Consider the following 12,735-nt stretch of genomic DNA (forward strand, 5'->3'; position numbering starts at 1 on the left):
GAGTAGGCGAACATAGCAAGTTTACATCACACCCTCCCGCTGCACCCAAGGGACCCTCGGCCCAGACTGACTGGAGAAGCCCAGCTCCTTGCTCTAAGCAATAACACACTTGGGACATCATGTTTGCTGTCCTGAGGGATGGGCTGAGGCTGCTCCTGATGTGGGTCACACTCTGCTTACCTGCTTCCCCTTCCTCATTCTGCTACCTCAACTTCTGCTTTAGCTTCTCCCATGGGCATTTCCTCAACAAACCAGACTCACTGGGTTCCTGTCCTATGTCAGGGTCTGCTTCTGGAGAATTTGAACTAAAAACAAGGAGTTAGAGTTAGAAACCACTGACCCCAACTACCTCTACACAACCTAGCTGAACAAAGAGCACAATGAGTCCACAAGGGGACGTGTATATCCAGAGGCTCCTCTTGGGCTGTCGTGTCCTACCTTCCTTGTTGTTGTCCCCCAACTCTCTCTATCTTTACTGAAGGCCCCAGGCCCTCTCTGAAGCACCTCCACAGTCCTGGGTAAGAGGGTTTCTCATCCTCCTGGCTCCCTGTTCCTGAAGGTGTCTCCTTAAACCATCAGCTCTCCTTCGAGGATGAAGCAGTCACAGTCAGAAAGCAGGAAAAGAGACATCCTTCCAAGTGGAGTCAGCAAGGCAAGAGTTGCTCTTCCAACACCCTCCACATGCTGACTTCAAGGTGGTACAACTGGGAGCACATGGGGGTCCGGGGAACAATGCTAGACCTTCCTTTCCTCAGAGGGGCCCTCTTATGGTAGAAAGGGCTCCCTTCTGGAATATGGAATTCTTGATCCCAGTGGCACCTCTGTCACCATCTGGCTGAGTAACTTCAGGGAGTCAGCTGATTCTTGGAAGGTCTCAACATCCTCATCTGTGAAGCCAGAAATGGAGCATAGTAAATATGATATTCAGAGCACAGGATTCAAGCTGCAAACCCACCTAAGCATGTGATACTCTCTCAGAATGAGGGAACCAGCTGCTCATTTCCTCAGCAGTTCCATTTCCTTCTGTGTCACTGGAGCTGCCCAACCTCAGGCTTGTGGGGATGACAGGAGATAACCACAGAGTCCTATGCAGTCCTGCAGAGTCAGCTTCAGGGGATAGTATCTATTTTTCCTAGTGTTATAAGGAAATCCTAAAATATGATGCTGTTGAAGTGCTGCACTCAATATGTCAGCAAATTTGGAAAACTCAGTAGTGGCCAAAGGACTAGGAAAGATCAGTTTTGATTCAATCCTAAAGAAGGGCAATGCCAAAAACTGTTCAATTGAGCTCATTTTACTTGCTAGTAAGGTTATGTTCAAAATCTTTCAAACTAGGCTTCAGCAGTACTTGAACCAAGAACTTCCAGATGTACAGGCTGGGTTTAGAAATGGCAGAGGAACCAGATATCAAACTGCCAACATTCATTGGATCATAGTAAAAGCAAGAGAATTCCAAAAAAAAATCTGCTTCTGCTTCAATGACTACGTGAAAGCCTTTGACTGTGTGGATCACAACAAACTGTGGAAAATTCTTCAAGAGATAGGAATACCAGACCGCCTTACCCATCTCCTGAAAAACTTGTATGTGGGTCAAGAAGCAACAGTTAGAACGGGACATGGAACTATGAACTGGTTCAAAATTGGGAAAGTAGTACGTCAAGGTTGTATGTTGTCACCCTACTTATTTAACTTCTATGCAGAATACATCATGTGAAGTGCCAGACTGAATGATTCACAAGCTGGAATCAAGATTGCTGGGAGAGATATAAACAACCTCAGATATGCAGATGATACCACCCTAATGGCAGAAAGTGAAGAGGAACTAAAGAGCCTCTTGATGAGGACAAAAGAGGAGAGTGAAAAAGTTGGCTTAAAAATCAACATTCAAAAAATGAAGATCATGGCATCTGGTTCCATCATTTCATGGCAAATGGAAGGGGGGAAAGTGGAAACAGTGACAGATTTTATTTTCTTCAGCTCCAAAATCACTGTGTGTGGTGACTGCAGCCATGAAATTAAAACAGGCTTGCTCCTTGAAAGGAAAGCTATGACAAACCTAGACAGTATATTAAAAAGCAGAGACATCACCTTGCTGACAAAGGTCCATATAGTCAAAGCTATGGTTTCTCCAGTAGTTGTGTGGGGATGAGAGAGTCAAATCATAAAGAAGGCTGAGTGCTGAAAAATTGTTGCTTTTGAATTGAGGTGCTGGAGAAGACTCTCGAGAGTCCCTTGGACTGCAAGGAGATCAAACCAGTCAACCCTGAAGGAAATCAACCTTGAATATTCATTGGAAGGGCTGATGCTGAAGCTGAAGCTCCAATACTTTGGCCACCCGATGTGAAAAGCCAATTTATTGGAAAAGACCCTGATGCTGAGAAAAACTAAGGCAAAAACAGAAGAGGGCAGCTGAGGATGAGAGCATCACTGACTCAATGGACATGAATCTGAGCAAACTCCCAGAGAGAGAGAAGGACAAGGAAGCCTGGCAGACAGGGTTGCAGAGTCATCAGTGACACACCTTAGTCACTGAACAACAACAACAAATGGGAAGGTAGAGAACAAGATAGAGGAAACCTATCTTGGGTGACCTCCTAGGACTCCCAGTAGCCTTGGAGCACTTGCCTGCTTCTGCACTGTCATGTGAGAAAGAAATACTCTTCTCTTTTGTTTGTACCACTGCTCTGGGATGTCTCTTTAGTCTTTTAGTTATTTTAGCATGTGGTTCTGGCCATGCTTGAACTAATTTGAGGTAAATGAAAAGAGTGTGGAACTAAGATACAGGAAAATAAAGTTGGGTAACATGGGAGGACGTGATCAGAGTTAAAGTATACCAAAGTCCTTTATTGTTTGTGAGGAAAATAGACATATTCATTAACTTAGCAATCTAAAAAGTATATTAACTTAAAACACTCACTGAGACAAAGAAATGGTAATATTGACAACTTTATTAAGGCCAGAAAAGAGGGAGAAAATGCATAGAGAAAAAACATGGCAAAGAGGAAATAGAGTATAAGATGGTAGGAATATTGCAAATATGTCAGTGATGGGGTTAATGGTCAGATAGTGAAGAATCTTCCTGCAATTCTGGAGACCTGGGTTCAATTCTTGGGTTGGGAAGATCCCCTGGAGAAGGAAAGGGCAACCCACTCCAGTATTCTTGCCTGGGAAATTCGATGGACAGAGGAGCTTTGTGGGCCACAGTCCCACAGTCTTTGGGGTTGCAAAGAGTCAGACACAGTCCCACAGTCTTTGGGGTTGCAAAGAGTCAGACACCACTGAGCAACTAACACTTTCAATTCACGCTTCAAATGTAAACTATCAAAACTTTCCAGTTAAAAGATAAGAGTATGTCAGAGGTAGAAAAATAACAACTAAGATAACATACAGATGTACATTGTTTGTAGAAGACATATTTAAACACAATGACACATAAGCATGTAATAAAGTGATGAAAACTGTTTAGCAGGCAAATGCTAACCAAAATGAAGGTAGTATCAGTATGTTATATCAGACAGAATTGACCTTAAAACAAAAGCCATTATTAAGGATAAAACATGGTCACTATATAAAAATAAATGAAGCAATTTACCAGAAATATATATAATAGTTTACATCTCACAATATAACTTCAAAATCAATGGAGCAAAACATTGCAAAATCAAAAAAGAATGCACAAAATCCATCATCATCATCAGAGAGAGATTAAAAAAAAAAAAAAACACGTCTAAGTAACTGGTAAAATATACACATAAATGTTGCTAGGAATGTAGAAGATTTTAAAAATTAAAGATCCTTTGTTGTGCAAAAGCTTTTAAGTTTCATTAGGTCCCATTTGTTTATTTTTGCTTTTATTTCCAATATTCTGGGAGGTGGGTCATAAAGGATCTTGCTGTGATTTATGTCACAGAGTGTCTTGCCTATGTTCTCCTCTAGGAGTTTTATAGTTTCTGGTCTTACATTTAGATCTTTAATCTGTTTTGAGTTTATTTTTGTGTATGGTGTTAGAAAGTGTTCTAGTTTCATTCTTTTACAAGTGACTGACCAGTTTTCCCAGCACCACTTGTTAAAGAGGTTGTCTTTTTTCCATTGTATATCCTTGCCTCCTTTGTTGAAGATAAGGTGTCCATAGGTACATGGATTTATCTCTGGGCTTTCTATTTTGTTCCATTGATCTATATTTCTGTCTTTGTGCCAGTACCATACTGTCTTGATGACTATGGCTTTGTAGTAGAGCCTGAAGTCAGGCAGGTTGATTCCTCCAGTTCCATTCTTCTTTCTCAAGATTGCTTTGGCTCTTCGAGGTTTTTTGTATTTCCATACAAATTGTGAAATTATTTGTTCTAGTTCTGTGAAGAATACTGTTGGTAGCTTGATAGGAATTGCATTGAATCTATAGATTGCTTTGAGTAGTATATTCATTTTCACAGCATTGATTCTTCCAATCCATGAACACGGTATATTTCTCCATCTATTTGCGTCCTCTCTGATTTCTTTCATCAGTGTTTTATAGTTTTCTATATATAAGTCTTTTGTTTCTTTAGGTAGATATACTCCTAAGTATTTTATTCTTTTTGTTGTAATAGTGAATGGTATTGTTTCCTTAATTTCTCTTTCTGTTTTCTCATTGTTAGTGTATAGGAATGCAAGGGATTTCTGTGTGTTAATTTTATATCCTGCAACTTTACTATATTCACTGATTAGCTCTAGTAATTTTCTGGTAGAGTCTTTAGGGTTTTCTATGTAGAGGATCATGTCATCCGCAAACAGTGAGAGTTTCACTTCTTCTTTTCCTATCTGGATTCCTTTTATTTCTTTTTCTGCTTTGATTGCTGTGGCCAAAAGGAAACTATAAGCAAGGTGAAAAGACAGCTTTCAGAATGGGAGAAAATAATAGCAAATGAAGAAACAGACAAAGGATTAATCTCAAAAATATACAAGCAACTCCTGCAGCTCAATTCCAGAAAAATAAATGACCCAATCAAAAAATGGGCCAAAGAACTAAACAGACATTTCTCCAAAGAAGACATACAGATGGCTAACAAACACATGAAAAGATGTTCGACGTCACTCATTATCAGAGAAATGCAAATCAAAACCTCAATGAGGTACCATTACACGCCAGTCAGAATGGCTGCTATCCAAAAGTCTACAAGAAATAAATGCTGGAGAGGGTGTGGAGAAAAGGGAACCCTCTTACACTGTTGGTGGGAATGCAAACTAGTACAGCCACTGTGGAGAACAGTGTGGAGATTTCTTAAAAAAAAAACTGGAAGTAGAACTGCCATATGACCCAGCAATCCCACTCCTGGGCATACACACTGAGGAAACCAGATCTGAAAGAGACACGTGTACCCCAATGTTCATTGCAGCACTGTTTATAATAGCCAGGACATGGAAGCAACCTAGATGTCCATCAGCAGATGAACGGATAAGAAAGCTGTGGTACATATACACAATGGAATATTACTCAGCCATTAAAAAGAATGCATTTGAATCAGTTCTAATGAGATGGATAAAACTGGAGCCCATTATACAGAATGAAGTAAGCCAGAAAGATAAACACCAATATAGTATACTAATGCATATATGTGGAATTTAGAAAGATGGTAATGATAACCCTATATGCAAGACAGAAAAAGAGACACAGATGTATAGAACAGATTTTTGGACTCTATGGGAGAAGGTGAGGGTGGGATGATCTGAGAGAACTGCATTGAAACATGTATATTATCAAGTGTGAAACAGATTGCCAGTCCAGGTTGGATGCATGAGACAAGTGCTCAGGGCTGGTGCACTGGGATGACCCAGAGGGATGGGAAGGGGACGGAGGTGGGAGGGGCGTTCAGGATGGGGAACACATATAAGTCCATGGCTGATTCATGTCAATGTATGGCAAAAGCCACTACAATATTGTAAAGTAATTAGCCTCCAACTAATAAAAATAAATTGAAAAATAAATAAATAAAAATTAAAAAATAAAATAAAAACTAAAGTTCCTGCACCCAAGACTAGAGAATACACATTCTTCTCAAACTTACCAGAAATATTTAAAAATTGGCCTTATACTAAGCCATAAAACAAATATAAACAAATGCCAAAGACTCATACAAGTCAGTGATGACAGTACAGTGATTAAGCAACCACTCACTGAAGATAATCGCCTATGTTCTCATATTTAGAAACTGAACAATGGAAAATGGAAAAAATGCTTCTAAGTTAATTCGTCTGTCTAAAAAAGAATTACAATTTATACTAGAAAATATTCAGTGCTGGAAAAACAAAACATTACTTAACAAAGCTCATAGGATAAAAGAAATATTCACTGGGAAATTGATCACCTAATTACATACTTTAGAAAAAAAGAAAGATTATTAATATTCTATTGATGAGTTTCAGGAAGTTAGAGATCATCCAGAGCAAACACAAAGAAAATAGAAGGGGAAGTGGGGAAGAAAATGCAAGGTAATTAAATAAAAAAGAACTATATATCAGAGATGTCAAAAAATTCCAAAGTTGCTTCTTTAAAATGGACAAATCTTTACATGTATATGTATAACTGAATCACTTTGTTGTACACTTGAAATTAATACAATATTGTGAATCAACTATATTTCAATATAAAATAAAAAGTTTTAAAAAAGACATACAGATAGCTAATAAACACATAAAAAGATGTTCAGTATCATTATTAAGACAAAAATCAAAAGCATAATAAGAGCCTATCACAAAGGCTGAAATTTTAAAAGCTAGTAATTACCAGTGCTGACAAGGATATAGCTCACTGGAACTCTAATACATTGCTGATAGAATGTAAGATGGTACAGTCAACTTGAAAAATTAATTTTAAAAAAACACAAAAAGCTTTGTTTCTTTTGATCACAGATGAAAAATAATTTTGCCATTTCTTACACAGTTAAACATAGATTTGTCCTCTGACCCAGCAATCTCCTCCTAGGTATTTACTCAGGTGGAATGTTCACTTAAGTGCACACAAAAGCCTAGACACGAATGTTTTATAGTGCTTTTTCTTTCCCCACAAATTGCCACAAGCTAGAGACAACAGGATGTTGTGAAAAATGATGGTGTGTGAGTTTTGAAGCAGGGTAAGAAAAGATACTGTGGCCTCATCTTGCTCTCCCTTAGATCACCTACCCTAGGCAAGTCAGCCACCATATTGGGAGGATACTCAGGCAAACTCAGTTCCAAATAATGAGGAACTGAGGCCTCCTACTATCAGCCATATGAGTGACCCAAATTAGAAGTGCATCCTGCAGCTCCAATTGAACATTCAAATGAAAAGAACTCTGGGTGACATTGGGATTGCAGCTTCATGTGAGACAGAAGCACCCGGCTAGTCATTCCTGATATCCTGACCCATAGATATTATGTGAAATAATAAATATTCATTATTGCTTGAAGTGCTGAGTTAAGGGTAATTTTCATCTTAAACACGCTCAATGTGTGTATGGATTTTCAGTCAAATTTTTAGAGCAGTTATAGATTCACAGAAAAATTGAGCCTAAAGTACAAAGTTCTCATATATGCCAGTCTCCACACCCACACAGCCTCCCCAGCTGCCAACATCTGGCACCAGAGCAATTCATTTATTATGATTGATGAACCTACACTGACACATCATTACTCAAAATTCATAGTCTACATTAAGGTTCACTCTTCCTGTTTTACTCTTTGTGGGTTTTGATAAATGTATAATAACATGTATCCACCATCATAGTATCCCACAGGATAATTTCACTGCCTTAAGAATCCTCTGGGCTCTGTGGATTCACCTGTCCCTCCCCACTAACCCCTGACAACCACTGACCTTTTTACTGTCTCTACGGTTTTGTCTTTTCCAGAATATCAAACAATGGGCATCATATATTACATAACCATCTCAGATTGGCTTCTTTCACTTACTAATATGCATTTAAGTTTCCTCCATTTTTTCATGGCTACTTTTTAGCAGTAAATAATATTTCATTGTTTGGATATGCCACAGTTTATTTGTCCACTCACCTACTGAATTCAGTTTCAAGATTGCCTCCATACTTAGCAAATATAAATGAAACTGCTATAACTTTATGTGCAAGTTTTAGAATGCACATATGTTTTCAACTCATTTGAACCAATATAAAAGAGCATGATTACTGTACTATACGAGAAGAGTATGTTTCATTTCTTAAGAAAGTGCCAACTGTCTTCCACAGTGACTACCATTTTGCATTGACACCAGCAGCCAATGGGAGTCCCTGTTGCTTCACATGAACCTCATCAGCATTTGGTGATGTCAGCATCCCGGATTAAGACCATTCAACTAGGTGTGCAGTGGTATGTCATTGTTGTTTGAATTTGCATTTCCCTAATGAGATATAATGAGGAGCATCTTTCCATATGCTGATTTGCCATCTATACATCTTCTCCTGGGAAGTGTCTGCTTAGGTCTTTTGCCTTTTTTTTTTTTAAATCAGATTGTTGCTTTTCTTATTGTTGAGTGTTCAAAGTTCTTTGCACATTTTGGGTAATAGTCATCTGACATATTTGCCTTCTGCAAATATTTTCTCCCAGTTTGTGGCTTGTCTTCTTGTTCTTTTAACAGTGTGTTTTGAAGAGCCAAAGAGTTTAATTTCATTAAGTTCACCTTATCTCTTTTTCACAATTGTGCCTGTGATTTTGTGTGCAAAAAGCCATTGCCATTCTCAGGTTCTCCTAGATTTTCTCCTGCTTAATCTAGGAGTTTCAGGTTTTTGCATTTTAACTTTAGTTCTATGATCTATTTTCAGTTAATTTTTGTGAAGGGTGTGAAGTCTGTCTAGATTCATGGACTTTTTTTTTTTTTTTTTTGGTATGTAAATATCCAGTTGATCCAGCACCATTTGCTCGAAAGACTGTCTTTTGTCCAGTGTGTTTCCTTTCTTCCTCTGTCAAAGATCAGCTGATGATTTGTATGGGGGCTTACTTGGGGGTTCTCTATTCTGTTGCATTGATCTATTTGTCCCTTCTTTCAACAATACCATCCTGTCTTATTTTTAGTCATACCAGAGTATTCAAGACTTATGGTAAAGTAACAAACAATCTAATATTAGCTAACTCATACTATATAATTATATAAACATCCAGATGATTAAATATTTATGTATGAAAAGCAATATTAAATTCTTAATGGAGAAGTTGTTTTTTCTGAGAAAAAAAGTATTTTGGAGTTTATTTTTCACACATCTTTTAATGCAATATTCTATATTTTCATTTAAAAGGGAAATAAAGCATGAAAAAAACTTAGTATAGGGGCTCAGTATGGGAAGTTACCTGGATTGAAACACCAAGATATTACTGTGGGCTTAAAGAAAAGAACTTAGAAAATAATTCTCAATGTCTTTTAGGTAGGTTTGGTTTAGTTGCTCAGTTGTGTCTGACTCCTTGCAACCCCATGGACTGCAGCAAGCCACATTTCCCTGTCTATCATTCACTCGTGGAGCTTGCTCAAACTCATGTTCATTGAGTCAGTGATACCATCCAACCATCTCATCCTATGTTCTCCCCTTCTCCTCCTACCTTCAATCTTTCCTAGCATTAGGGTCTTTTCCAATGAGTCAGTTCTTCGTATAGGTGGCCAAAAACTTGAAGCTTCAGTTTCAGCATCAGTCTTTCCGATGGACTGATTTCCTTTAAGATTGACTAGTTGGATCTCCTTGCAGTCCAAGGGACTCTCAAGAGTCTTCTCCATTACCACAGTTCAAAAGCAGCAATTCTTTGGCCCTCAGCTTTCTTTATGGTCCAACTCTCACATCCATACATGACCACTGGAAAAACCATAGCCTTGACTAGATAGACCTTTGTCAGCAAAGTAATGTTTCTGCTTTTTAATATGCTGTCTAGGTTTGTTGTAGCTTTTCTTCCAAGAAGCAAGCCTCTTTTAATTTCATGGCTGCAATCACCATCTGCAGTGATTTTGGAGCCCAAGAAAATAAAGTCTATTACTGTTTCCATTATTTTCCCATCTATTTGCCATGAAGTGATGGGACTGGATGCCATGATCTTAATTTTTGGAATGTTGAGTTTAAGCCAGCTTTTTCACTCTCCTCTTTTACTTTCATCAGGAGGCTCTTTAGTTTCCCCTCACTTCCTGCCATAAGGATGGTATCATCAGTATATCTGAGGTTATTGATATTTCTCCTGGCAATCTTGATTCCAGCTTGTGCTTCATCCAGTCTGGCATTTCCTATGATGTACTCTGTATATACGTTAAATAAGCAGCATGACAATATACAGCCTTGATGTACTACTTTCCCAATTTGGAACTAGTTGTTGTTCCATGTCCCATTCTAACTGTTGCTTCTTGACCTGCATACAGATTTCTCAGGAGGTAGGTATGGTATTCCCATCTCTTGAAGAATTTTCCACAGTTTGTTGTGATCCACACTGTCAAAGGCTTTAGCATAGTCAATGAAACAGATGTAGATGTTTTTCTGGCATTCTCTTGCTTTTTTGATGATTCAACGGATGTTGGCAATTTGGTCTCTGGTTCCACTGCCTGTTCTAAATCCAGCTTGAACATCTGGAAGTTCTCGGTTCATGTTCCACTGAAGCCTTGCTTGGAGAATTTTGAGCATTGGTTTGCTCAATTTGCACTTTGAATTGCAAGGTCAAGGTCAATTTGCACTTTGGAGTGCAATTGTACACATTTTCAGCATTACTTGATTTTCTAAATCAAAGTAAGCAATGTCTATGTTTAAAAAGCTGACAAATATGAGTATATTAAAATTTAAAATAGTTTGTCACGCAGTGACACCTTAAAACAAAACTAGATATTGAAAAAGAGATCCACAATATGTACAGACAAATAAACACTATAGGGAAATAGCAAAAATTAAGAAGGAGTTTACAAAGAGAGGAAATGCCTCCAAATAAAGACATGTTCAATGTTCATGATGAGGAAATGCAAATCAAGATCCCGATTCAATATCACTCTACACACTAATAAATAATTAGAAGTCTGTCCACACCAAGGGCCAGAGAGGATATGCATCCAAGGGATCTCATATATATTTCTGGTGAGAGTGTACACTGGTGCTGCTGTTTTGGGAAAAGCCTGGCACTACTCCTCACCAGCTCATGAACTTACATATGACCTTTGACCTAGCCGTCCCTCTGGCTGTTGAGACTGTGGGAAGGAGAAAGGGTACAGAGACAGAAACCAGTGAGAACACTGGCATCAAAGTCGATCAAAGAGGCTGGCTGTGGGGGTGGAAAGCAACTTTCCCACGCAAGAGATATATAAATCAACAAAAGACTAGAGCATGAACTTGTCATAAAATGTTATTCAAATGGTCAATAAATTAAAATTTTTGACCATCCACCTCTCAGGCTAGAAAATCACAGTAAGCACAATGAAGTGTCCCCACATACTCACTACAATGGTTGAAATGTTAAGGAGGATGTGGGGCAATTGGAACTCTCATGTGAGGCTTGTGGGTGTAAATTTGTACAATCACTTTGGGAAATATGTGGTTTTATAAAAAGAGACATGGCTGTCCTATTCCTGGGGACTCATTCAACAGAAATGTGTGGAAATGTGAATCAAAGTCATGAACAGAATGCCCCTATTACTGCATGATACATAGGCAAGTTGGGAAGTCAATAGACCCTAAGAGCTCTCGTCACAAGGAGAATTCTTTTCTTTTGTTTTTATTGTACTATGTAAGATGATGGATAATAGTGAAATCTATTGTGGTAGTCACTTCACAACATTTTTAAATCACAACATAATACTGGATACCTTATGTTTCTATAGTAACATATATCAATTATTTCTCAAATAAATTTGAAAAAGAAAAACAGAAAAGAAAGCCCTCAGCTGCACAATTTGCAATAGCCAGAAACAGAAACACACCAAAAATCTCTCAGTAGTAAAATACAAGAATTGTGGCTTATTCACACAGTGAAGTCCTATGTGTCAATGAGAACAAATGTACCACAAATACACACAATTTGGATGACTCTCAAAATATAGTCTTGAGCCAAAAGAGTCAGTTCCAAAAGCCATATTGTGTAAGACTCACTTATTATAAAGTTCAAAGCAGAGACAAAGCTGTGTGAAGTTTGGGGAGGAGAGGAGTGACGGACAAGGTGTTATTTGTCAGTCAGAGCAGAGATCACAGCATTATGTTCACTCTGGGACAATGCGTCACTCCTACACTTAGGGTTTGTGCCTTTTCCTGTATGTTTGATATATTTCAATTCAAAGTGTACATTTTAAAGGAGAGATTTAGGAGAACAGGCTGAAAGAGGGGGATGGAAAGGGAAAGAAATAGTCCAGAGTGACTCTACGGTTTTGTCCTGAGGAAACAGGTCATTGAGTCCCCTTTCCTGAGATGACAAAGAGCAGAGGAAACGCTGGTCTGGGCAGGAGAGGGAAGGTCAAGTTCAGTTTTATTCAGGCCATGCTGGAGGTGCTGAGAAGATTACCAGGGAGGATATCAAGTACCCAACTACATAGTCAAGTCTGGAGCCCAGAGGGAAGTCAGGCTGGAGATGCAGTTGAGCAGTGTTTGTCCTGTAGACAGACTCCAAGGCCATGAGTCTGGATGAGGTCTCTGCTGGAAAGGAGGGAGGGTCCAATGGCTGAGGGGGCAGGAGGGCCCTCAAACACTTAGCCTGGTGAAGCATAAGAACCACTGTGGATATCCAGGGGCAGCCAGAGGGGCAAGAGGGAAACCAGGAGAGTGTGGTGTC

The sequence above is a fragment of the Dama dama genome, chromosome 1, assembly GCF_033118175.1.
Source record: "Dama dama isolate Ldn47 chromosome 1, ASM3311817v1, whole genome shotgun sequence".
NCBI lineage: Eukaryota > Metazoa > Chordata > Mammalia > Artiodactyla > Cervidae > Dama > Dama dama.